Consider the following 26,497-nt stretch of genomic DNA (forward strand, 5'->3'; position numbering starts at 1 on the left):
AAAAAAGAATTCCGTTTTTTGGTTTTTGAGACGAAGTCTCGCTCTGTCCCCCAGTCTGGAGTGCAGTGGCACAATCTCGGCTCACTGCAAGCTCCGCCTCCTGGGTTCACACCATTCTCCTGCCTCAGCCTCCCGTGTAGCTAGGATTACAGGCGCATGCCACCATGCCTGGCTAATTTTTTGTATTTTTAGTAGAGACAGGGTTTCACCGTGTTAGCCAGGATGGTCTCAATCTCCTGATCTCATGATCTGCCCACCTCGGCCTCCCAAAGTGCTGGGATTACAGGTGTAAGCCACTGCACCCAGCCAGAAAAAAACAATTCTAAAATTCATATGGGACCAGAAATGAGCCTGCTTAGCCAATGCAAGATTAATCAAAAAGAACAAATCTGGAAGCATCACACTACCTGATTTCAAACTATACTATAAGGCCATAGCCACCAAAACAGCATGGTACTGGTATAAAAATAGGCACATAGACCAATGGAACAGAATAGAGAACCCGGAAATAAACCCAAATACTTCCAGCCAACTGATCTTCGACAAAGCAAACAAAAACATGAAGTGGGGAAAGGACACCCTTTTCAATAAATGGTGGTGCTGAATCCTCATCTCTCACCTTATACAAAAATCAACTCAAGATGGGTTAAGCTCTTAAATCTAACACCTGAAACTATAAAAATTCTAGAAGGTAACATTGTAAAAACTCTTCTAGATGTTGTCTTAGGCAAGGATGTCATAACCAAGAACCCAAAAGCAAATGCAATAAAAACAAAGATAAATAGTTGGGACTTACTTAAACTAAAGAGCTTTTCCACAGCAAAAGGAACAGTCAGCAGAGTAAACAGACAATCCACAGAGTGGGAGAAAATATTCACAATCTATACATCTGACAAAGGACTAATATCCAGAATCTGCAAAGAACTCAAACAAATCAGTAAGAAACAAAACAAAACACTCCCATCAAAAAGTAGGCTAAGGACATGAATAGACAATTCTCAAAAGAAGATATACAAATGGCCAACGGATATATGAAAAAATGCTCAACATCACCAATGATCAGGGAAATGCAAATCCAAACCACAATGCAAGACTACCTTACTCCTGCAAGAACGGCCATAATAAAAAAAATTTTTTTAAAAATAGAAGTTGGCACGGATGCAATGATCAGGGAACACTTCTACACTGCTGGTGGGAATGAAAACTAATGCAGCTGCTATGGAAAACAGCATGGAGATTCCTTAAAGAACTAAAGGTAGAACTACCATTTGATCCAGCAATCCTATCACTGGGTATCCGTCTACCCAAAGGAAAGGAAGTCATTATATGAAAAAGATACCTGCACACTCATGTTTATAGCAGCACAATTCACAAGTGCAAATTGTGGAACCAAACCAAATGCCCATCAATCAATGAGTGGATAAAGAAACATTATCTATCTATCTATCTATCTATCTATCTATCTATCTATCTATCTATCTATCTATCTATCTATCTATCTGATGGAATACTGCTCAGACATAAAAAGGAATTAATTAACAGCATTTGCAGCAACCTGGATGACACTGGAGACTATTATTCTAAGCGAAGAATATGTTCTCACTGATACGTGTGAGCTAAGCTGTGAAGACACAAAGGCACAAGAATGATACAATGGGCTGGGCGTGGTGGCTCACGCCTGTAATCCCAGCATTTTGGGAGGCTGAGGCAGGTAGATCGCGAGGTCGAGATCGAGGCCATCCTGGCCAAAATGGTGAAACCACATCTCTACTAAAAGTACAGAAATTAGCTAGGCATGGTGGCTTGCGCCAGCGGTCCCAGTTACTTGGGAGGCCAAGCCAGGATAATTGTTTGAACCCGGGGGGCAGCAGTTGCAGTGAGCCGAGATTGCACCACTGCACTCCAGCCTGGGCGGCTGAGCGAGACTCCATCTCAAAAAAAAAAAAAAAAAAAAAAAAGAATGATACAATGGACTGTGGGGACTTCGAAGGAAGAGTGGGAGAGGGGTGAGGGATAAAAGACTACAAATATGGTGCAGTGTATACTACTCGGGTGATGGATGCACCAAAATCTAACAAATCACCACTGAAGAACTTACTCATGTAATGAAATACCACCTGTACCCCAATAACTTATGGAAGAAAAAGTAGGTACACTCCTAATGGTGGCTGCCAGGGGCTATGGGGGAGAGGGAAGGGGGACTTATAGTTTAACGGGTATAGAGTTTCAGTTTTGAAAGATGAAAAAGTTCTGGAGATCTGTTGTACAACAGTGTGAATATACATAACACTACTGAACTGTATACTTAAAATGGTTAAGATGGTAAAATTTCTTATGTATTCTTTTACCACAATTAAAAAATATAAATTAAAAAATTTTTCATAGTATATATTCTATTTTATATTCTGCTTTTCATCTCTACTTAACCTTCTCTCTTTTTTCCCATGAGCCAAATTTTTCATTTGCTTATTTTTTGTATTTGAAGTACTCTTCAATGACATCCTTGGCCAGAGATTCTTTGCCATAGTCCTTAACTACTACACAATTGAAACCAATGACTTTATAGGGTTTTCCCTCTCTGAGGCCGCCAACAAGACATACACAGGCTCGTCACAGACCACAGCTAGATGCAAATATGTAAAGATGGGCTCGGAACTTGTCTAAGGCATTGGCAGCTTTGCAAATTCCACATGCTAAGCCATCGTGGATGAAGGCAGTCTTCAGCATGTTTTGTAAAACAGTATTCATGTCCATAATGCCACAAGGCCAACTCTGGGAAAGAGTGGTAAATTTCCAGAAGACTCAGGCTATCTCAGTGAATGCTGTCTTTTCATGGGTCCCTATTACTCTTTTACTATAATGAAGATCTATTCCAGTGGTTCTCAAAGTTTGGTCTCCAGACCAACTGTATCAACATCACCTGGGTGTACTTGTTAGCAAGGCAATCTTTAGTCCCTATCTCAGACCCCCTGAACCAGAAACTCTGGGAGTGGAACAATCAGTCTCCAGGTGATTTTGAGGCACACTGAAGTTTGAAAACCACTAGTCTATCCTGTTTAAACAGAAATCTGATCTCCCAAGTATGCAAAAATATGACAAATACATAAAATCAAAATTCGGTTCTTCAGAGGAAGAGTAACTACTCATGAAGTAAACTTTATGCCCCAGTTGTACTGCTAGATATATTTCATAAAGAATGTAATACTAATATTTAATATGCAGGGCAAAAAAAGCTAGGTAAGAGGAGTAGAGGGGCACAAATACCACAAAAGAAGAGATCATTCCCCAATAATTTCTCTTTTATGTACACTTGTACCTATATAACATATGTGTGTGTGTATATATAGATATATTATATTTCATATTATATTTGTAATTGTATTTTGGTATTAGAATTACTCTTATTTAAGCCAGGCATCAGCAAACTTTTGCCGTAAAGGGCAAGACAGTAAGTATTTTAGGCTTTGTAGGCCATACAGTCTCTGTCACAACTATTCAGTTTTGCTGCTGTAGCACAAACGCAGCTATTGACAATATGTAGACAAATGAGAGTGGCTTTTGTTTCAATAGTACTTTATAAAACTTGGTGCTGGGCTGGATTTGGCTGATTGGTCTTAGTTTGCTGACCTCTGACTTAAGCTGTCACTAAAACATATTTCAATTACTTGAGTTTTCTGAGTGACTGTGGGCGGTGTGTGCATAACCAGAAACTAAATGTTGCATAAACAATTCACACTGGAGGCCGGGCGTGGTGGCTCATGCCTGTAATCCCAGCACTTTGGGAAGCTGAGGTGGGTGCATCACTTGAGGTCAGGAGTTCAAGACCAGCCTGGACAACATGGTAAAACCCCGTCTCTACCAAAAAATACAAAAAGTAGCCAGGCATGATGGCACATGCCTGTAGTCCTAGCTACTCAGGAGGCTGAGGTGGAAGAATCGCTTGAACCCAGGAGGTGGAGGCTGCAGTGAGCCAAGATCGCGCCCCTCTACTCCAGCCTGGATGACAGAGTGAGACTCTGTCAAAAAAAAAAAAAAAAAAAAATCCCCAAAACAAACCCAATTCACATTGGAGATGTTGCTTTATATGAAGAAAATTATGTAATGTGCAAAAATGTTTTGGTTGGTAACAGACTGCCTATAAAATATACAATGGTGGTTCCATAAGATCATAATAATGGAGTTGAAAATTCCTATTGCCCAGTGATGTCATAGCTACCCTAACATTGTGGCACAACACATTACTCATCCAACTGTGGTGATGCTGGTAGAAACAAACAAACAAACAAAACAGTGCTGCCAGTCTTATAAAAATATAGCACATACAATTATGTAGAGCACATAATACTTGATGATAAATGACTATGCTACTGGTTTATGTATTTACTATACTGTAGTTTTTATCGTAACAGCCTCAGGCAGGGCCTTTGGGAGGTATTCCAGAAGAAGACATTGTTACCGTAAGAGAGGACAGCTCCATGCATGTTATGGCCCCTAAACACATTCTGGTGGGAGAAGACATAGAGGTGGAAGATGTTGATATTGACAATTCTGACCCTGTGTAAGCTTAGGCTAATGTATGTGTTTGTGTCCTAGTTTTAACAAAAAAGTTTTAAAGTTAAAACAATTAAAAAAACTGAAAATAGAGGAAATGCTTAAAGAATAATGGTATAAAAAAGAAAACATTTTTGTACAGTGTCTAATATTTGTGTTTTAAATGTTATTGCAAAAGAGCTAAAAAGTTTTAAAATTTAAATTTAATTTAAAGTTTATAAAGTAAAAAAGTTACAGTAAGCTAAGGTTAATTTATTATTGAAGAAAAAATGCTATCTATACATTTAGTATAGCCTAACATACAGTGTTTATAAAGTCCACAGTAGTGGACAGTAATGTCCTTGGCCTTCAAATTCACTCACACTCACTGAGTTGCCTAGAGCAACTTCCAGTTCTACAACTCCATTTATGGTTAAGTACCCTATATAGATGTACCATTTAAAAAATCTTTTATATCATATTCTTACCACAGCTTCTCTATGTTTAGAGACACAAATATTTACCACTGAGTTATGACTGCCTACAGAGTAACTAGCTGTACAGGTTTGTAGCCTAGGAGCAATGGGCAATACCATATAGTCAAGGTGTGCAGCAGGCTATACCACCTAGATTTGTGAGAGTATACTCTACAATGTTTGCAAAATGACACCTAATGACATTTCTCAGAATGTATCCCTGTCAATAAGCAGCATGTGACTGTCTAATATTGAAGTGATAAAATAATTTCAGAAATTTCATTGCTTAAGTCTTTTAAACTACCCTCTCCTCCACTTTTATTTTTGTAATCTATCTCAGGTATGTTTATACTAGTTTTAAATCTTTCTTTTTTTTACTTCCTTGGATATTTAGAAATTAAACTAAATTTGGCCTGAAGGATGCCTTCATACTCAAGTCCTTATGTAACTAACTGGAACCTAACTTAGTAGGTAAAGTAACCAAAAGCCTAACATAAGGATATACTTATGTAACAACCAGCTGAGTCTCAGCCTATCACAGTAGCTGAGCTTCAGTTAGTCACAGATGGCCAACTGATCAGACCACGTTCAAATGAATCAAATGCTGCGTTGTAAACAATCAGGCTGTTTCTGTACCTCATTTCCATTTTCTGTCCATAAATGCTGACTGCCCATATTGTGGAATGAAGCTCTCTGGCCCTCTTCTGGTTTTGAGGGGTGCTTGACCTGTGAATTATTCTTAGTTCAATTGAAGTATGCTAAATTTGACTAATTTTGTTTTTTAACAGTACATCAAAAAATCTATTTTCTCCAATTTGGCTCAGGCATAGAGCATTTCTTTAAAAAACAAAAAGCTGTTTTAGAAGTAACTCTAAATGGAAGGTATGGGGCACAAAATATTTCCTATTTTTCTGTTTCCTAAATATTCTCTATCTAGTCTCCCCTTTCCCTTCTCACCCTGTAACAGAAAACAAACTAAAAGTCTAAACTTCAAAACATGAATACAGGACCTGATTACAACTGCTTCGAAGACTTCTGTTGGGGAGAATAAAAGTTTATTGGCGCCTCCAATGCAAGGTGCTCAATAATTGCTTAGTTGTGAACAATGACCTACTGCTTCAACTCAGTAGATGATGATTAGGGCTTCTTACAGCATTTGTTAAAAGAGATTTGACAAATCTCACTTTACTTCAATCTGCTTCCTCCAATTCTGTGACCTACTTAAGATCCCCACTTCCCCTCCAGTAGAGTTAATTAAAATACTAAGACTGCCTCTTTCGGCTTATTGCCGAAATAAGGCTACTATCTGTCCTTCTAGAGCACTTTTCTCTGACAGAAATGGCCACTTTCCCAAGCAAGATGACATTTAGAGCTCCTTTCTCTGCACCACAGTCTTAGAAATACATTTCTCCCCTTGATCTGGTTTTGCTTTTTTCCCTTCACTACATTTCTTCTGGTAAAGGTTGTCTGTGTGTGTTGCAGGGGAGGAGTGGGAGCAGGGTGGGGATAGAAAGGAGATGGAAGAGAATAAATTCTTAGTTGTAGAGTTAAGACAGCAATGAGACAGCTAAACTAGATTATGATCTTTACAATTTCTTACAGTTCTAACATTTTATGACTTTACTTAATTTAAATAGGAAAAAGAGGAAATAAAATGGCACCGAGAAAAATAAAATGTAAATTTGAGGAGTGAGAACAGAAGTCAGGATAAAGCTCAATTAACCAGAAGCAACTGGCACTTTCCTTCAGAGGAAGTGGCAAGGGGAGAAAAATCAAGAGAATTTCTCTACCTCCCAGCCTATTTCTGGACAATATTGGAGGACAGAAGATGTTTAGAACAATTTCCTATACCATCTGCAGCTATTCAGAGAATATTCTGTAACTAAAACAGTCAAATAGTAGCTTTGATCAGATTTCTTCAAAACTGTCTAATCTTATAATAGGAGTACTGTTTGACTGAAAATACATTATGGCTTTAAAAACTGTCTTAGGTTATTACTTAACACTTAGGAAAAGCTTGTATTACATATATATAACTTAGAGTGATATGGTTTGGCTCTGTGTCCCCACCTGAATCTCATTTTGAATTGTAATCCTCACGTCTCAAGGGAGGGACCTGGTGGGAGGTAATTGAATCAGGGGGGTGGATTCCACCATGCTGTTCTCGTAATAGTGAGTGAGTTCTCATGAGATCTGATGGTTTAAAAGTGTTTGACAATTCCCCCTTGCTCACCCACTCTCTCTCTCCTGCTGCCATGTAAAACATGCCTTGCTTTGCTTTTGCCTTCCGCTATGATTGTAAGTTTCCTGAGGCCTCCCCCAGCCATGTGGAACTGTGAGTCAATTAAACCTTTTTCTTTATTAATTACCTAGTCTCAGGTAGTTCTTTATAGCAGTGTAAAAATGGACTAATACACACAGGCCTAAAAAACTCATAAAAATGCTACTGAGATCTAAAATATTCTCTTTGAAACATCACCTTCCTTTTCATATTCTATAAAAAAAGGCAAAACCTCTGGATAAAGAACATTCCACTCAGAATGTTCCAACCCATAGTATGATGTGTCAAAAGTAAAAGTTTTCTGTTGATACGTTCTATAATCATACATGAAAATTATACTGAGTTATCTTTACTTTCATTATTCAGCATGTAATTTGATAATCAAAGATAATCAAACATGTGTCCATAAATATTAAATTGTTAAACATTCAAAATGGCTAACTTAATTTAACTAAAATTTTCAGTTAAAGTCCCCCTTTACCGGGTGTCAATCAGTTAAAACATAAAATTTTATTACAACAAAGCCAATTATACCAAAAGCCTTAACATTCTTCATTTGGGATCCAAAGAGTCATATCTAACTCAGGCAAGAAACACCAAAACAAAACAAAACAAAGCAAAATCCTGCCTCTCCAATACTCTTGGATAATTTTGTAATAGACTGAGTGATCTGGCTGTGAAAGTCAGTTCAAGTTTATATCATTCCATACATAAGGTACCATGAACAATTTCTGATCACTAGGGATCCACATGAAGAACACTTCTCATTTTTACATTTGCCAAATGAAAAATCTTAAATGGGCAAAGAAGTTTTCAGTGAATGTACTGCTTTAATTATGATTTTATTTATTTTACACCTCTTTCTTCTGGGCTATTTCCTAGTAGACAACAGGAAATGAGATAGCTACCATATAAACCACATTAGCTGGGAAAACTATGATAAAATTATCAGTTTCAGTTAATATCAAAATAGGGCAGCAAAAGATAATTATTGAAAAGCAAAAGTTTTATGTAGTTTAAAGTACTGACCTCATAAATATCAGAATAATAAATGACATCTCTACTCCCTCCACAAACTATTAGAAAAATTTGTCTTCAATTGCTAAAATTACACTTGGTAAATCTGTTATATTACATTAGTGTTTAACACTGCTGTTAATCTTTGTCCTTTTAAGTTATAATAGCAATGCATTTAGTAGCTGCACAATCTTCCCAATCTTAGCAGTATGTGTATAATACGAACACTAATCAAGATCATTCAGCAGGTCAGCAGATTAAGATCAGGGTCAGTTTCCATGTCTTGGGCTCCAAGCACAAATTTCTCTCCATTCACCTACATATCTATCACATATATTCTCAACATTGTCCCATATCCAAGTAAATATATTAGGAAGTGTAATGTCTACTTTATCTAAATTAAGTAGATAAAAATGATGGCTCTACCTTATTTGATAATTCATTCTTAATTTGCTTTTAAAAATTTAAATACTACTAAATGGAATAACTATATCCATAAATATACAAATAAGATAATAATACTTTACATCACTACATACTACTTTTATTTTCTGCACATGGTGCCAGTTTTGCTCCACTTTAAATACACAGGATAATTTAAATAATTGCACTAAGAATAATTTACCTTCTTTTAATCCTTTAAAAAAATTGAAGGGGCCAGGCACGGTGGCTCACGCCTGTAATCCCAGCACTTTGGAAGGCTGAGGCGGGCGGATCATGAGGTCAGGAGATTGAGACCATCCTGGCTAACACGGTGAAACCCCATCTCTATTAAAAATACAAAAAATTAGCTGGGTGTGGTGGCGGATGCCTGTAGTCCCAGCTACTCGGGAGGCTGAGGCAGGAGAATGGTGTGAACCTGGGAGGCGGAGCTTGCAGTGAGCCGAGATGGCGTCACTGCACTCCAGCCTGGGTGACAAAGTGAGACTGCGTCTCACAAAAACAAACAAACAAAAAAAACTTGAGGTAGGAAAGAAAGAGATTTTCATAGAAAAACAAGCTACAGCACTTTGCTTACACTGTAACTAGTTCAGTTATATTTATTCAGTAACTCCCTTTATGTTTTTTCAGCACATAATGGATAATGTTAGTTGTTCTGTGGTAAGAAAACATTTGCTTTCATACATTATCTCAATATTCCCTAGTTCAGAAACTCAACTATATTATCTTTCAGAAGATTAGTAAGATACTAATCCCTTTTCCTGTTTTACTATCAAATCATCTAAAATTTTACTCTATTAGAAATGATACTATAAAAGCTACAACAATGTATTCCATTGCAGAACAAAGTGTATAATTTATTTTTAAGGATGACTGCATTTGACCCTAGGTTAATAACTCAACCAACAATATTTTACGTATCTTTTGTATAACATATATCACACTAAATTTGAAGATAAATTAATTTGGAATACTAACCATGTTTTTTTTACCAGTTTGTTTCCATATATAAAAATAAACTATAACTTTATTTTGTATTGTTCTATATCCATTCATAATTTGTCCCACATTTTTTCTTTATAAAATGTCAATAAAAAGATTAAGCATACATATACAAAGATTGTAGCTAATGCCAGATGTTAAGATAGTCTCTTGAGGCTCCAGATTCCACACCAGGTGGTTGAGCTAGCCTAATGAAGCAGTACATGCTTATGTGGGATACCAAGGGTGGACATGGAAGAATCTGCTTGCATTTGGTTATTTATGAAAGTATAAAGAAAGATTTGAAATCAAAGTAAAAATGAAATTAAATCAAAGCCTTCCCATTCACATAGCAGGGTTTTTCTAAAGTTTTAAAATTTGTTTTCAAAGTTAAGGCTGAAGGAAAAAACCTTTTATGTATGCTTTAGTGACAAGATAACAAAACTATTTCCAACTCCACTACCAAGTGAAGTGGTAACAATGAAAATAATAAACTTTAAGTGGATTAAAATACAAGCATAATTTCTTAAAACTTAGCATGTTTCTTGTATTGAAAGACTTAAAAATGTGAGTTCAGGTTAGTGCTATTACAACAAAACTTCAGTAAATGGACTGACCATAAAGCACGACCTTAGGCAATAATAAACCTGAGAGCATTTTAATATATTTCCTTATCACCAAGTGAAGCACTTTAAGTTATTACAGCTAGGCCGCATGACCTCATGCAATTGAATCATGCTAGAGCCAAATAGACTAATGTCTTTGATAGCAATTAGATAAAGGCGGGATGTTAACTTTTACTTTAAGAAGTGTTAAACAAAGGGACTCATCTCCTGGCTTAACTTAGTTAGAAATAAGCTACTCATTTAACAGTAGAGGTTAATATGGGAATGGCCTCTTTCACCTGTCAAAAAGAAAATTAATTTTATTTAAAAAATTATCAGGGAATTTTATTTCTTTAATGGACCCTTTGCTAGAGTTTCTAACAACATCTTGACATACTCTAATTTCTAAGCAGCTCTTCTTTAATGTCTAAAATTTCCAATATGGTCAGCACTGGTTGAGAAAAAGCATCCTCTTTTCAGTCACAGTCACAAAGAATTGCTTGTCTGAGCTGAACATGGATGGCTGGTCACAACAGAGAAATTAAATGATAAAACAGTACAACAAAATAATGTGATACAGGTACTAATATCATATTTCATCAAATCTAAGATGCTATTAATTGTAATACACAATTCTTTTATATAACAGTAAGAAAAATGCTGTCAATTAAACTGTGGTACAATACTTTCCTATTATTTAGAATTTTTTATAGTTATTAAAAGAGTTCTTTCAGACATAACAGATTTTTAAAAATTATATGTCACTCTTGCACATATATAAAAAGACAAGATGAGAGAAACACATTTTCTAGGATAGTTGTAAACCTTCACATTTGGAATATAACTCTTGTGACTGTCATTTAAGGGTTGTCAGTGTCCATGTTTTTGTGCACAATAATCTCTTTGCCATCAAGGATATTTGTGTGGCAGTCTCTGTTGTGTTCCATTATTGTCTCTTGGGTTTTCTTCCAAGTTACTGAAACCCATTCAGCCAGTTTTTTTTTTTTTCTTCTTTTTCTTGAGATGGAGTCTTACTCGTCTCCCAGGCTGGAGTGCAATGGTGTAATCTTGGCTCAGTGCAACCTCTATTTCCTGGGTTCAAGCGATTCTCCTGCCTCAGCCTCCTGAATACCTGGGATTACAGGCACCCACCACCACGTCCGGCTAATTTTTGTATTTTTAGTAGATATGGGGTTTCACCATGTTGGCCAGGCTGCTCTCGAACTCCTGACCTCAGGTGATCTGCCCACCTCAGCCTCCCAAAGTGCTGGGATTGCAGGTATGAGCCACTGCTCCCGGCCCATTCAGCCAGTTTTTCATTCAGGCACTTTTCTGACTTTATCAGAAGGTACCAGTGAAGGTTTTCGGATCACAACACGGGGATAATATTCCTTCCTCAAGTGATCTTTAAATGTTTTCCTGATAGCCAGTTGAGGACTTAGTTGACCTTTCATGTGGCCAGGAATAACAATCAAGTTCATTAAATAGATAATAACATCAAGAGTCATAGCTACTATCTGGCTAACAGTGATTTTAAGATGACATTAATTGTAAGATGCATCTTGATTTCAGACATGTTTAAAACATGTAAAAAATAAAAGGTGTGTCATAGTATCAAAGAAGTAGGGTTTGCTATTTTTCAGAGATCCAGAAATATTCTGATCGGAAATCATGGCACTTTCAAAATTATAAATTGAGTATTTAAATAAATCACTTACTGGTTAAAAAAGAGTGTGATTCAATATAGACACATGACTACATATTCATTCTTGCAGTATGTGGTAAATCATGTTTGTAATTGGTTGGCTCTACTGCTTAAAGCAGTTGTTTCCAAGTGTTTATCTGCGCAACAGTATGGAATGAAAATAAGAATCAGCCGAGAAACTTTAAGAACATACACAGGTTCTTGGGCTGACTCCTCAAAATTAGGAAAAATATAAAGTGTTTGCCATCGAGATATTTTAAAAACAACCCTCAGGTGATTCTGATGTATGCCAGGTTTGGGAAGCACTGGTATAGTTACATGTTGCTGTGGAAGATCCAGATCCAATTGCTGTGTGGGCTACACTAGTTAGTTGTAACACAGTAAAAAGAACTCTGAGTATAACGCTAGGAAAACAATTTTCCAGTGCAATATCTACCATTTATTAGCTGTAGGACCTTAAGGAAGTCACTTAACTTGTCCAGTTTCTTTGTTTATAAAATAAGAATAATACATAATTCACAGGGTTGTTGTGGAGCTAAAATCAGGTAACCTATGTTTTGGTTCTAGCACCAGTAAAGGCATTTAATATAAACTTAAAAAATGTCCTCTCACCTCCCCCACCACCTATATGTTTACTCCGGGCTTGTTCATACTGACAGATTTGAAAAATGTAAGCAATTTCCTCAAGGCATTCCCCAATTCTCTCACTGCAAGTAATCTCTCCCTTCTCACAAGCAGTCTACCAGCATTTCTTTATTGGAGCTTATTTCTACTTTGTTTTATACGTGTTTATGCGCATGACATATTCCTCCCCCTCCCCCTCAATAGGCTGCAAACTTTTTTAGAACAAGAAGCTTGCCTAATTTATCTTCACAGCCCTAGCATTTAACATGGTGCCTGGAACAGATAGTGGGTTTTGCCAACAGAAGGATGTGAATGAAATAGCAAGGCAGTGATCCAGTTTCCATAGTGACCTCTCCCTTTGAACAACCATTAACTGTAAGAGGTCAATGCTGCTCAGTCAACACTAGAAGTCAGGTAAGGGACATTAGAATGTGATTTATCGATTAGTCATTAGGTCAACTAACACCTACTTGAAGGCTGGGAGAGGAATGAACATTTAAAAGAGTAACACAATATATTTGCATTTTCTTAGTCTGAAAATATCTGTAGTGGTCCTAAAAAACGGATGAGGATGTGGTAGAGTATTGCTAAATACTTAGAGAAATGATAATCTGTATGGCTGTTAAATAAGCAAGCACTTTTGATGAAACATCATTTTTTCTTTCATACTTACAGATAAGCCTTTAAAAATCATGCCCAACTAAATTATTTTAAATAGTATATGAATATTTTATATGCATATGACTGCACATCAATCTAGGTAGAAAATTCTTCTTAAACTTAGAAAATGTTCTGTAATTTTTCTTGCTTTAGAGGAAAATGTCTAAATGAAAACTGTAAGTCAATGAAAATCAATTATCTAATTTATTAAAGTCAACCTGTATTAGAAAGTAATATTCTCATGTAAATTTATTACACAACTAAAATAATTAACATATCTTTCTAAATGTAACTCTGAGATGGCAGATTCACAAATGTCAAAAAAGTAGTAAGACAGTCAGTGTCATATGTAGGAAAAAATAAAAACTGTAAAACTTCCGAGCTCAAATACTGATAAACCAAATGGAAGAGAGATTCCTGAATGTCAAGTGCAATCTAGCCACACGGGTTTTAATTCACAGGAAAAGACTTAATCAGAGGCAGAACTGTGGTGTTATACATTGCCTTGGTGCTAGTGAGATAACAGATGCTATGAATGATCTTAATATATTCGTTTTATATCCTTTGTGTTAGATTTTAAAAGATATATTGAAGTAAGCTTGGCTTTGTGTATGTAATAAAATATTTGCTTTTAGCACCATGGTTTTGGAGGGATTCCAATGTTTATCTTATTTTAGAAATAAAAATATTTTAATATTAAAACTATGGAGTAATTTCAGTGATTCACCAAAAATACAACATACAATTAACTTGGCAATTACGACACATCCAAGTAGACTTTTTAGTACACAAGATATATAAAACAGCCTACAATCTTCATTCTTAGGTTACCAGAAGAAAACAATTAGAATCTTTCTGGAATCATAATGATAAAGGAAGAAAAATGTAAACTGCTAACGAGTAAATATTGAGGAACCATAATGAAAAATGATAAAACTAGTTGGAAAATGGGCTCTGTAGATCTAGGACCAGGTTAGATTTGTTAAACATTTTTTTAAATATTTAGCTTTCATATAATAGACTAAGAAAAACTGGCATGTAGAGAATCTGCATCTTATATTTTATGTTCTAACAAACATATTTTCCTGCTATACCTGGAAAAGCTAAACCTAGAACCCTTTCATTTTATTGAAGAATTATGGTAAGTATTCAGTCAAGTTACAGATGAGTTTTTTCACCATTTTTAGGTTTAAAGTTCACCACAATTAGGTATCTCTTTATGTATACTCTTATTTTTTTATAATTAGTAACTTCTAGGAAATAATATCATTTCGAAAAATTGTTAGAGTCATAAATTATTTCGGAATCATGCTTGAATATTTGATTTAAAAATGTCTACCTTTCAAAAGCACAAAAATATACTGCTGCCAGAGAACTGCATGCAAAGATTAGAATGTATACATATATTTAAGACTAGTATGCATAACTTAATCATAATTTCTTACATAATTCTTACAAGACAGGTTATTTTTGCATTTTACAGACCAGCAAATCCTCACAATGGTATATGTGGATTTCACTCTATGTTTTGAACATCCTATATTCCAATGGTTTACTTATTTTCATTTAAAAATGATAGTGAAATTACCTTAATAACCAATAACATCTTTCGTATTTGCACTCATTTATTCTTTCTGCCCACGTGGGCTTCACTTCTAAGTCCATTCAAAATGATGTTTTCCAAGCATGTGCCACATGACTTGTTCATATAAATGAAGCAAATTAAACTGTCTCCACATATATCCTATCACATTTGTAGCCCTGATTTCTCTCTTTAACACGTGGCCAAGACACCGTATTATCTGCCTGCAGAGGTTGACCTCAGGATATTAGATTCTGCCACATAGCTCTCTTGTACTAAACCGAGGGGAAACACTTAATCACCCCTGCCTTTTCAGGAAAAAATCAACTTTAAATTTGCCATGATGAAAAATCAATAAACCAGTAATTGCTTGGCTTATCATTGCATGGAGGAACAAATTGGGAAGCGAAGCTTAGCGTCCACACAGATTTCAGTGAGACACATGGAGTTTCAGGATCACTAAGCTAGAAAAGGAAAAGGTCTCAGAGTGATAATTAAATCTACTCGTGCTGATTTTTTGCCAAATTTATTTCCCAAGAGTATATAAAAATGTTTCACTGCTTACTAGTCAGGCGTAACTAATCAAATCAACATTACACCAACATATACAAGAAAGAAAAAAATGCAAATTGAAGACTGTAGGCATCAGAATAATACATTCTTGAGAATAAAATTAATATAAACTTACTTTTTAAATGAACAAACTTAAATTTGTCTTTTAAAAAATTACATTTCTTTCTTTGTTCTATAAATACCTATAAACATTTTTATTTAATCAATGAATACAACATTGTAATCCATAATCCCTTTAAATTGTAAAAGTTTTCAAGTAAGCATCAATATTTAAAGATAAATCTGACTGTCACACATTAAATATTTTTCATTCCCACAATGATCTGAAATTTTCAGCTCATTTCACATGGGTTCTCTATTCTTTGCTAATGCAAATACATGCTATCACATCTAAATTAGTCCACTATTCCCATATATTTTTACCATATTCAATGGGAATTACCAGATCTGTTGTTTAAATTAGGTTTTATACTTAAACACAGAAGATCTATTGTCTATAAAATAAAATAAGAAATACCTATCATCCTTGCGACAAGGCAAACACACCAACTGAAAATATTAGAGAATGTTTAGTGTTTAAAAAATTACTATCACTAATAGACCTAATTTAATGCAGTAAATTAGCATAGTTCCAATGGAAGTGCAAATGTAATCACACTCAAACATTCATATTAAGAGGAAGAAGGAGGATGAGCTTTTTCTTTTTCTTTTGTTGAGAATGATTTTATGTGTGTCCTTCAAATGGCTACTGGGACTATGATAATTAAAACATTTAAAATAGCACAAGCCCCCCAGTCTCTAATCTGAAGCTCAGGTCAGCTGTCTGTAGATTCTAATTTGTCCTCCATTTGTATTCATGACAAGAAAATACTGAATATTTAATAGCAAACCAGCAGGAGGGGGTATTGTGGACTTAGAGGTGAAATAATTTGATTTCTGTGCAGATTACATGTAACATCCAACATCTAATCTCATACCTGATTTGGCAATACAATTACAATAAAAATAATGTAAGGACGCCATAACTATAAAGTGGAGAATTAAAAACTTTTTTTCATGGGTTGGGAAAGAATAACTTTAAGTATTACATTGTTTGCTATACTTCTAAGGCTACCTTTCCAATAATAAAGATAAAAATAACTTACAGAGTATGATAGCTGAGGATGACGAGATTTCTATTTTCTTTTATGGCACTGGAGGTTGCATCTATTTTATCTCACTAAAGAGCAGTGAGGTTTACAAATAAAACAAAGGGATATGGAGGGAACATTAAGAAGTCTTCTTGTCCATTCTCCTGCCTTTAGGCAGGACTATATTGAAACAGAAGCTTTGTTTTGATCTAAGATAAACTTCCATCTGTTGAAAAATCCAAGGGCTGTTTTAGGGGAACTGATTGCTTCTTAAGGTGAAGAACAATTAAAGTAAAAACTAAAAGTTGAAAAGTTAACTTCTTTATAACATCATAGATTTGAGATTTGATTATAAATGTTACAAAACAAAAATTGAAGAATATTTGCTGGATTAAGATTTATGTTACATAGGCAAAACAGATTATTGAACATAATCATATTAAAATATGCATAAATGAAAATACATTTTAATTCTATAATTTTCAATTTGGTGTTAATTTATTTATTGGATAAGATCCTCAGCAATGTTATTAACTTATCTGTTTTTTCTTCTGCTGAATGGTAGCTTTCTCTGTAAATGTGAATTTTATCAAACTAATTTGTTAATTCACTATTAAAAAGAATTTAATAATTTCAATAAAACTATTTTTATTGATGGGAAAAACAAAGACAAGTACATTCAGACAATAAATCAGTTTAATGATTTTATTAAACTGCCTTTCTAGATTAAAAGGATCAAGTTCTGCATTTTCAAAATGAACTCTTTACTCTGAGTTTTTAGGATTCCTTATGGAATCATAATCTTTCATTTTCTAATTATTACACAAATCACTCTGTGCTAGGTGCTGGGCAAACCAAAGTCTACACACAGAAATGGTCTTTGCTCTTTAGGAGCTCACATTCTAGTAGAGCCCACATTATTATTATAATTTAAATGACAAAAAGCAGAGGAGTTCATCCAAATAGAAAATGGAATAAGAGTATAGAAAGAAAAGCAGTACACTGTAAATATCTTCAAGAAGCTTTTAACATTTGTTTGTATACAAATTCACATTTAAAATAACCTCAATTAGGTTTTCAAATTACTTTCTTTTGCTTGATTCCTGTCTTCTTTCAGTTTGTGACACAGCCAGTCTGTGAGCTGCTGTGCTCTACCTCTCTCTTTCAGGAACTGGTAACTTAATTTAGCTGATATGATTAAAAAATAAAATTTCAATGCTGTTGACCAAACTGAATTCCAAAAAATTTCAATGATGTTGACCAAACTGAATTCCAAACTCACAGAAATCTCCCAGTTATGTGATATAGTTTCTGTACTCTTGTGTGATTTGTGTAAATAATCAATTTGTGATTCAATTTCCCAATTTTTTGAGATGAGAGAACACTAAAAAAATCACAAAGTTTATTCAGTGATTGCCTATGATCTGTGGTTTAGGGTTTAGCTAGGCAAACAGAACAGTACAGGGTAACCTGGATGCACAGAGCAGGATCACTGACTCTAGCTTGATGGGGATTAGGAAGTGATGGGCACCAATAATAAGGCTTTATTTAACACGTAACATGACTTAGGCATATGTTGAATAAAGAACAATCTATGCCGATTAAGGAAATTGGTTTCTGGGGCTGAGTCAGATGACAATATAAACGACACTACTTCCTAATGGCCCACAAATCAGCCCACCAGAAAAAGCTCAGCCACCTCCTATCCTCACATAGCAAGGTGGTTTTCTGCTTCTTCTGCAGGTCATTTCTGAAAGCTCAGGCCTGTCCTTCCTTTCATGTTCTTATTTGAAAATCTTAATTCTGTTGAATTAGACTCAGAATAGCACTATCAAGAGTCTCTGTTCCCTTTCCCCAGAGAGATTCATGTGGTTCTTATGTGAATATACCTGTGATTGCATATTCACATAAGATTAGTGAATATTCTGGATAGTACTTTATGAAAATGAATTAAACAATATGTTTAAAGACATGCCAGTGATGGCCTGTAATCAGTCGCAAATTTAAACATAACCTAAGAAAGTTTAGAGAAAAGTACAAAATTTTTGTTTATTTTGCAGGGGAAGAGAAATTACGGTAGTATTCTTTATGTGTGATAGTCACTTTCAAGGTAAAATAAATCATAGACAAGTTCATATAAAATGCACATTGAATATGGTTTCAGTACACTGCAGGTATGTCCAAACGTCAGTTACTGATATGCGGGCCATGATGTTTGTAATTTACCTAATTTCCATCTAAGAGACTATAATATAAAAATTAGAAAAAACCAAATTTCTCATTCAGAGCACTTTCTAACCAAAAGTAAAAAGTATTCCTTCAAATACAGCTTTTCACTATATGAAAGATCTGTGAAATGTCTTTTTGACTTTAAATATATTAAATTATAGATTAATTAAATGATTAAAGACTAAATAACTGAAAAAAGAATAAAACTAAAAACATACACTTAGTTGAGCTTCTGAACTTTAGGGCATTTTATATTCTTTTTAAAAAAATCCAAAATAATTTGTATTAATTTGATAGATCACTATTCTTCCATAAAAATTGCTTCTAAAACTTTTAAAATAGCACAGATTTCTTTAAACTATAGCTAGAATTTTACTCTATCCAAATATACTAACAGATGGAAAACTTTAATTTTTAAGGGCAATAAAACATCATTTCCTATTTGTATGACCTTGATTCCTTTCATCCCCATGTAGTTTTGTATGCTGTGGGAAGTCTGCCTGGTTCCAAAGGTGAACACTCAAGCAAATGCATGTGAAAGACAGACTTGAAGGTGTGCTAAATGGTTACCCTTGAATTTTGTTTCTCAAATAAAAACACTGAAAGCTTGAGAGCAAAATCTGTACTTTTTAAAATAAAGAGAAAATGAAGGGCAATCAAGATTTCTGGAATAGTATTTGGTATCTATTGCCTCAAAATCTGTTAGTAATTAGGCCAATGTTAAGGGTATGATGGATCAGTTAAATTAGCCATTTAATACCTACAGGCAATATCACAAACATGACTACTCAAACAAATCTGTGCTGTTTATTACAAAAAAGCCTTGTAAGTTTAGTGTAGTGACATCATTAGTGGAAAAATATTATCATCAAATATTGAAAGTAACTTTGAGTAAGCTCAGCATTTCTGTAGGCATTTGGAGTCATATCTGGTGAACAGGTGGGGTATCAAGCTTGTTAAATGGTTTTTAGTAAAGTAAAAACAAAATCAAAATTGGGTGGTGCTATAGTTTATTGCATGTCTTGAAAACTGACTCCATTGAAAGAGACAACAATAACTTGGGTATGTTAAACCAAACTCATTTGGAAAAAATATACTATTTCACGTTATTAGCTACAAAATGAATGGAACAGGGCAGTGGTTCGCAAGTGCCAATCTATGGGTTGGTATTGGCAGGCTGAATAACAATCATTGGGCTTATCCTGATTCGTTTGTTCTGGGAATCAATATATCCATATATTATTTTATATTATATTATTTTATTAATATTAATTTATATTTTATATTATTTTATATATTTAGATATATTATTTTAAAACATTTTGAAAATACTATATTTAAAAGCATAATCAAGATATTAAAAGCATACTCAAGATATCAGAATCCTCAACGATATTCTGATCAATGTGTCCACAAGGCAGTAACTTATTTTATTTATTTGATATGCTTTCATTATTCCAACAGATTTAAAAAATCTATCATCACTGGTAAATTCCAAAAATACACATACAAAAATTAATCCACAATAAAATGCCATATGATGTTGACATCTTCCCTACATGTCTGTTTTCTTTCAGTTGGTGACACAGCCAGTGTGAGCTGCTGTGCTCTACCTCTTTCAAGAACTGGTAAATTTAAGGTTGTAAGGTTTTTTTTTGTTTGTTTGTTTTTCCTTGTATCTTAAGTCAATAACCTTCTATATATTAATGAAAACAGCAGTACTCTCAACTCCTTTCTCTAGACATATTTCTTTTGGTAAACACCTGACTGATAAACTATTACTGAGGACTTCAAATAAATTGAAAAGAAAATACAGAATTTCTGGGATGAAACCGACCAGACTTCTTATTCACAATCATTTCTACTAACTAGGTTTTCCTGGCCACTTTAGAAAATTTTCCAAGTTTGACCATATTAGTTTAAGTTACTGCTGAAAAAGAAATGATTGGAGTGAAGGGAGGGGGAGGTTATAAAAGTGATATGCTATTGTAGATAGACAAGGCTGGTCTTACAAATAAACAATAACTCATGACATGGCTCTACACTGATACTAAAGATGGATGTTGAAACAAGAAAACTATAACTTAATTTGGGGGGAGAGGAATAAGAGTCAGAATTCCATTTTTGCTTGATGTTTATTTAAGACAGTCTCAATTCATTATGTCTGAGAGTTTAATTTATCTAGTTTTAGTATAATAAATTAGGCTTGTTTTACTCTCTACTATCTCTATGAAGAAATCACCATTATTTTAAACATTCATAGATGTAGGATAAAGACAAAACCCACATGATCATCTCAACAAGACACAGAAAAAATTTTTCAAAAAGTCCAACATCTTTTAAGAATTAAAAAACAAACAAAAAGAAAAAAAAAAAAAACCCAAAAACCTAGGTCTAACAGTGTAAAATGATTGTGATACTCTAGTGAAAATACTAACTTACAAAATACCAAAGTGGTAGGAGTAATAAGATGCTATATAATCCAAATTCACTAATGCTGGTTTGTAAGATATTATAATATTTGCACTTTATTTTTTATTATTTTTAATATTTAGAGACGGGGATTTCACTCTGTTGCCCAGGCTGGAGTACAGTGCTGAGATCACAGCTCTCTTATTTTGAAGAATTATCAAGCAGATACAACATCAAACAATTTGAATTTTAAGAATACAGATGTGCAAGAATGCAACTTGTTAAAAAAAAAAAAAGAAAACAGGAAAGTATCAACTTCGAAAGGTATTCATCTTTTTACTTTAAGACTTTGCTCAAAGGTTATATTATCACAGGGCTTTCATATATATATACACACACACACATATATATATATACACATATACACACACATATATATAAATCCCTGCCCCAACCTATCCCATCGTCATGCTTCATTGTTCTCCTTGTGACCTGTCATCATTTCATACATTACAGGCATACTTTGGAGATATTCTTGGTTTGGTTCCAGAATATCACACTAAAGTAAGTATTGCAATAAACCCAGTAACATTTATTGTTTCCCTAGTGCATATAAAAGTTACGTTTCCACTATAATGTAGTCTATTAAAGTGTGCAATAGCATTATGTCTAAAAACCAACGTACGTGCCTTAATTTAAAACATACTTTATTGGGGGGTGCGGAGCAAGATGGCCGAATAGGAACAGCTCCAGTCTCCAGCTCCCAGCACCAGCGACACAGAAGACAGGTGATTTCTGCATTTTCAACTGAGGTACTGGGTTCATCTCACTAGGGAGTGCCGGACAATTGGTGCTGGTCAGCTGCTGCAGCCCGACCAGCGAGAGCTGAAGCAGGGCAAGCCATCGCCTCACCTGGGAAGCGCAAGGGGGAAGGGAATCCCTTTTCCTAGCCAGGGGAACTGAGACACACAACACCTGGAAAATCGGGTAACTCCCACCCCAATACTGCGCTTTACCAAGGGTCTTAGCAAACGGGCACACCAGGAGATTATATCCCACACTTGGCTGGGAGGGTCCCACGCCCACGGAGCCTTCCTCATTGCTAGCACAGCAGTCTGCGATCTAACTGCAAGGCAGGAGCGAGGCTGGGGGAGGGGTGCCCGCCATTGCTGAGGCTTAAGTAGGTAAACAAAGCCGCTGGGAAGCTCGAACTGGGTGGAGCTCACAGCAGCTCAAAGAGGCCTGCCTGTCTCTGTAACTCCACCTCTGGGGACAGAGCACAGCTAAACAACAACAGCAACAACAAAAGCAGTAGAAACCTCTGCAGACGCAAACGACTCTGCTGACAGCTTTGAAGAGAGCAGTGGATCTCCCAACACAGAGGTTGAGATCTGAGAACGGACAGACTGCCTGCTCAAGTGGGTCCCTGACCCCTGAGTAGCCTAACTGGGAGACATCCCCCACTAGGGGCAGACCGACACCGCACACAGTGGAGTATACCCCTAAGAGGAAGCTTCCAAAGCAAGAATCAGACAAGTATACCCGCTGTTCAGCAATATTCTATCTTCTGCAGCCTCTGCTGCTGATACCCAGGCAAACAGGGTCTGGGAGTGGACCTCAAGCAATCTCCAACAGACCTACAGCTGAGGATCCTGACTGTTAGAAGGAAAACTAACAAACAGGAAGGACACCCACACCAAAACCCCATCAGTACGTCACCATCATCAAAGACCAGAGGCAGATAAAACCACAAAGATGGGGAAAAAGCAGGGCAGAAAAGCTGGAAATTCAAAAAATAAGAGCGCATCTCCCCCTGCAAAGGAATGTAGCTCATCGCCAGCAACGGATCAAAGCTGGATGGAGAATGACTTTGACAAGATGAGAGAAGAAGGCTTCAGTCCATCAAACTTCTCAGAGCTAAAGGAGCAATTATGTACCCAGCGCAAAGAAACTAAAAATCTTGAAAAAAGAGTGGAAGAATTGATAACCAGAATAATTAATGCAGAGAAGGCCATAAACGAACTGACAGATGAAAACCATGACACGAGAAATCGTGACAAATGCACAAGCTTCAGTAACTGACTCGATCAACTGGAATAAAGAGTATCAGCGATTGAGGATCAAATGAATTTGAAATGAAGCGAGAAGAAAAACCAAAAGAAAAAAGAAGAAAAAGAAATGAACAAAGCCTGCAAGAAGTATGGGATTATGTAAAAAGACCAAATCTTCGTCTGATTGGGGTGCCTGAAAGTGAGGGGGAAAATGGAACCAAGTTGGAAAACACTCTTCAGGATATCATCCAGGAGAACTTCCCCAACCTAGTAGGGTAGGCCAACATTCAAATTCAGGAAATACAGAGAACGCCACAAAGATACTCCTCGAGAAGAGCAACTCCAAGACACATAATTGCCAGATTCACCAAAGTTGAAATGAAGGGAAAATCTTAAGGGCAGCCAGAGAGAAAGGTCGGGTTACCCACAAAGGGAAGCCCATCAGACTAACAGCAGATCTCCTGGCAGAAACTCTACAAGCCAGAAGAGAGTGAGGGCCAATATTCAACATTCTTAAAGAAAAGAATTTTCAACCCAGAATTTCATATCCAGCCAAACTAAGTTTCATAAGTGAAGGAGAAATAAACTCCTTTACAGATAAGCAAATGCTTAGAGATTTTGTCACCACCAGGCCTGCCTTACAAGAGACCCTGAAGGAAGCACTAAACATGGAAAGGAACAATCAGTACCAGCCATTGCAAAAACATGCCAAAATGTAAAGCCCATCGAGGCTAGGAAGAAACTGCATCAATTAACGAGCAAAATAACCAGTTAATATCATAATGGCAGGATCAAGTTCACACATAACAATATTAACCTTAAATGTAAATGGACTAAATGCTCCAATGAAAAGACACAGACTGGCAAACTGGATAAAGAGTCAAGACCCATCAGTCTGCTGTATTCAGGAGACCCATCTCACAGGCAAAGACATACATAGGCTCAAAATAAAGGGATGGAGGAAGATCTACCAAGCAAATGGAGAACAAAAAAAAGCAGGGGTTGCAATCCTAGTCTCTGATAAGACAGACTTTAAACCATCAAAGATCAAAAGAGACAAAGAAGGCCATTACATAATGGTAAAGGGATCAATTCAACAGGAAGAGCTAACTATCCTAAATATATATGCACCCAATACAGGAGCACCCAGATTCATAAAGCAAGTCCTTAGAGACTTACAAAGAGACTTAGACTCCCATACAATAATAATGGGAGACTTCAACACCCCACTGTCAACATTAGACAGATCAACGAGACAGAAAGTTAACAAGGATATCCAGGAATTGAATTCATCTCTGCACCAAGCAGACCTAATAGACATCTACAGAACTCTCCACCCCAAATCAACAGAATATACATTCTTCTCAGCACCACATCACACTTATTCCAAAATTGACCACATAATTGGAAGTAAAGCACTCCTCAGCAAATGTACAAGAACAGAAATTATAACAAACTGTGTCTCAGACCACAGTGCAATCAAACTAGAACTCAGGACTAAGAAACCCAATCAAAACCGCTCAACTACATGGAAACTGAACAACCTGCTCCTGAATGAGTACTGGGTACATAACAAAATGAAGGCAGAAATAAAGATGTTCTTTGAAACCAATGAGAACAAAGATACAACATACCAGAATCTCTGGGACACATTTAAAGCAGTGTGTAGAGGGAAATTTATAGCACTAAATGCCCACAAGAGAAAGCTGGAAAGATCTAAAATTGACACTCTAACATCACAATTAAAAGAACTGGAGAAGCAAGAGCAAACACATTCAAAAGCTAGCAGAAGGCAAGAAATAACTAAGATCAGAGCAGAACTGAAGGAGATAGAGACGCAAAAACCCTCCAAAAAATCAATGAATCCAGGAGTTGGTTTTTTGAAAAAATCAACAAAATTGACAGACCGCTAGCAAGACTAATAAAGAAGAAAAGAGAGAAGAATCAAATAGATGCAATAAAAAATGATAAAGGGGATACCATCACCGACCCCACAGAAATACAAACTACCATCAGAGAATACTATAAACACCTCTACGCAAATCAACTAGAAAATCTAGAAGAAATGGATATATTCCTGGACACTTGCACTCTCCCAAGACTAAACCAGGAAGAAGCTGAATCCCTGAATAGACCAATAGCAGGCTCTGAAATTGAGGCAATAATTAATAGCCTACCAACCAAAAAAAGTCCAGGACCAGATGGATTCACAGCTGAATTCTACCAGAGGTACAAGGAGGAGCTGGTACCATTCCTTCTGAAACTATTCCAATCAATTGAAAAAGAGAGAATCCTCCCTAACTCATTTTATGAGGCCAACATCATTCTGATACCAAAGCCTGGCAGAGACACAACACAAAAAGAGAATTTTAGACCAATATCCCTGATGAACATCGATGCAAAAATCCTCAATAAAATACTGGCAAACCAGATCCCGCAGCATATCAAAAAGCTTATCCACCATGATCAAGTGGGCTTCATCCCTGGGATGCAAGGCTGGTTCAACATACGCAAATCAATAAACGTAATCCAGCATATAAACAGAACCACAGACAAAAACCACATGATTATCTCAATAGATGCAGAAAAGGCCTTTGACAAAATTCAACAGCTCCTCATGCTAAAAACGCTCAATAAATTCGGTATTCATGGAACGTATCTCAAAATAATAAGAGCTATTTATGACAAACCCACAGCCAATATCATACTGAATGGGCAAAAACTGGAAAAATTCCCTTTGAAAACTGGCACAAGACAGGGATGCCCTCTCTCACCACTCCTATTCAACATAGTGTTGGAAGTTCTGGCTAGGGCAATCAGGCAAGAAAAAGAAATAAAGGGTATTCAGCGAGGAAAAGAAGAAGTCAAATTGTCCCTGTTTGCAGATGACATGATTGTATATTTAGAAAACCCCATTGTCTCAGTGCAAAATCTCCTTAAGCTGATAAGCAACTTCAGCAAAGTCTCAGGATACAAAATTAATGTGCAAAAATCACAAGCATTCTTATACACCAGTAACAATCAGAGAGCCAAATCATGAATGAACTTCCATTCACAATTGCTTCAAAGAGAATAAAACACCTAGGAATCCAACTTATAAGGGATGTAAAGGACCTTTTCAAGGAGAACTACAAACCACTGCTCAGTGAAATAAAAGAAGACACAAACAAATGGAAGAACATACCATGCTCATGGATAGG

The 26,497-nt window shown here is 35.8% G+C and overlaps 1 protein-coding gene across 1 annotated transcript in view; it reads right to left on the reverse strand.

Moving 5' to 3' along the window:
• RSRC1 (arginine and serine rich coiled-coil 1) overlaps positions 1–26,497 on the reverse strand; it is a 426,163-nt gene that overhangs the window by 52,995 nt on the left and 346,671 nt on the right. The window lies entirely within an intron of this gene.

The sequence above is a fragment of the Rhinopithecus roxellana genome, chromosome 1 (assembly GCF_007565055.1).
Source record: "Rhinopithecus roxellana isolate Shanxi Qingling chromosome 1, ASM756505v1, whole genome shotgun sequence".
Classification (NCBI taxonomy): domain Eukaryota; kingdom Metazoa; phylum Chordata; class Mammalia; order Primates; family Cercopithecidae; genus Rhinopithecus; species Rhinopithecus roxellana.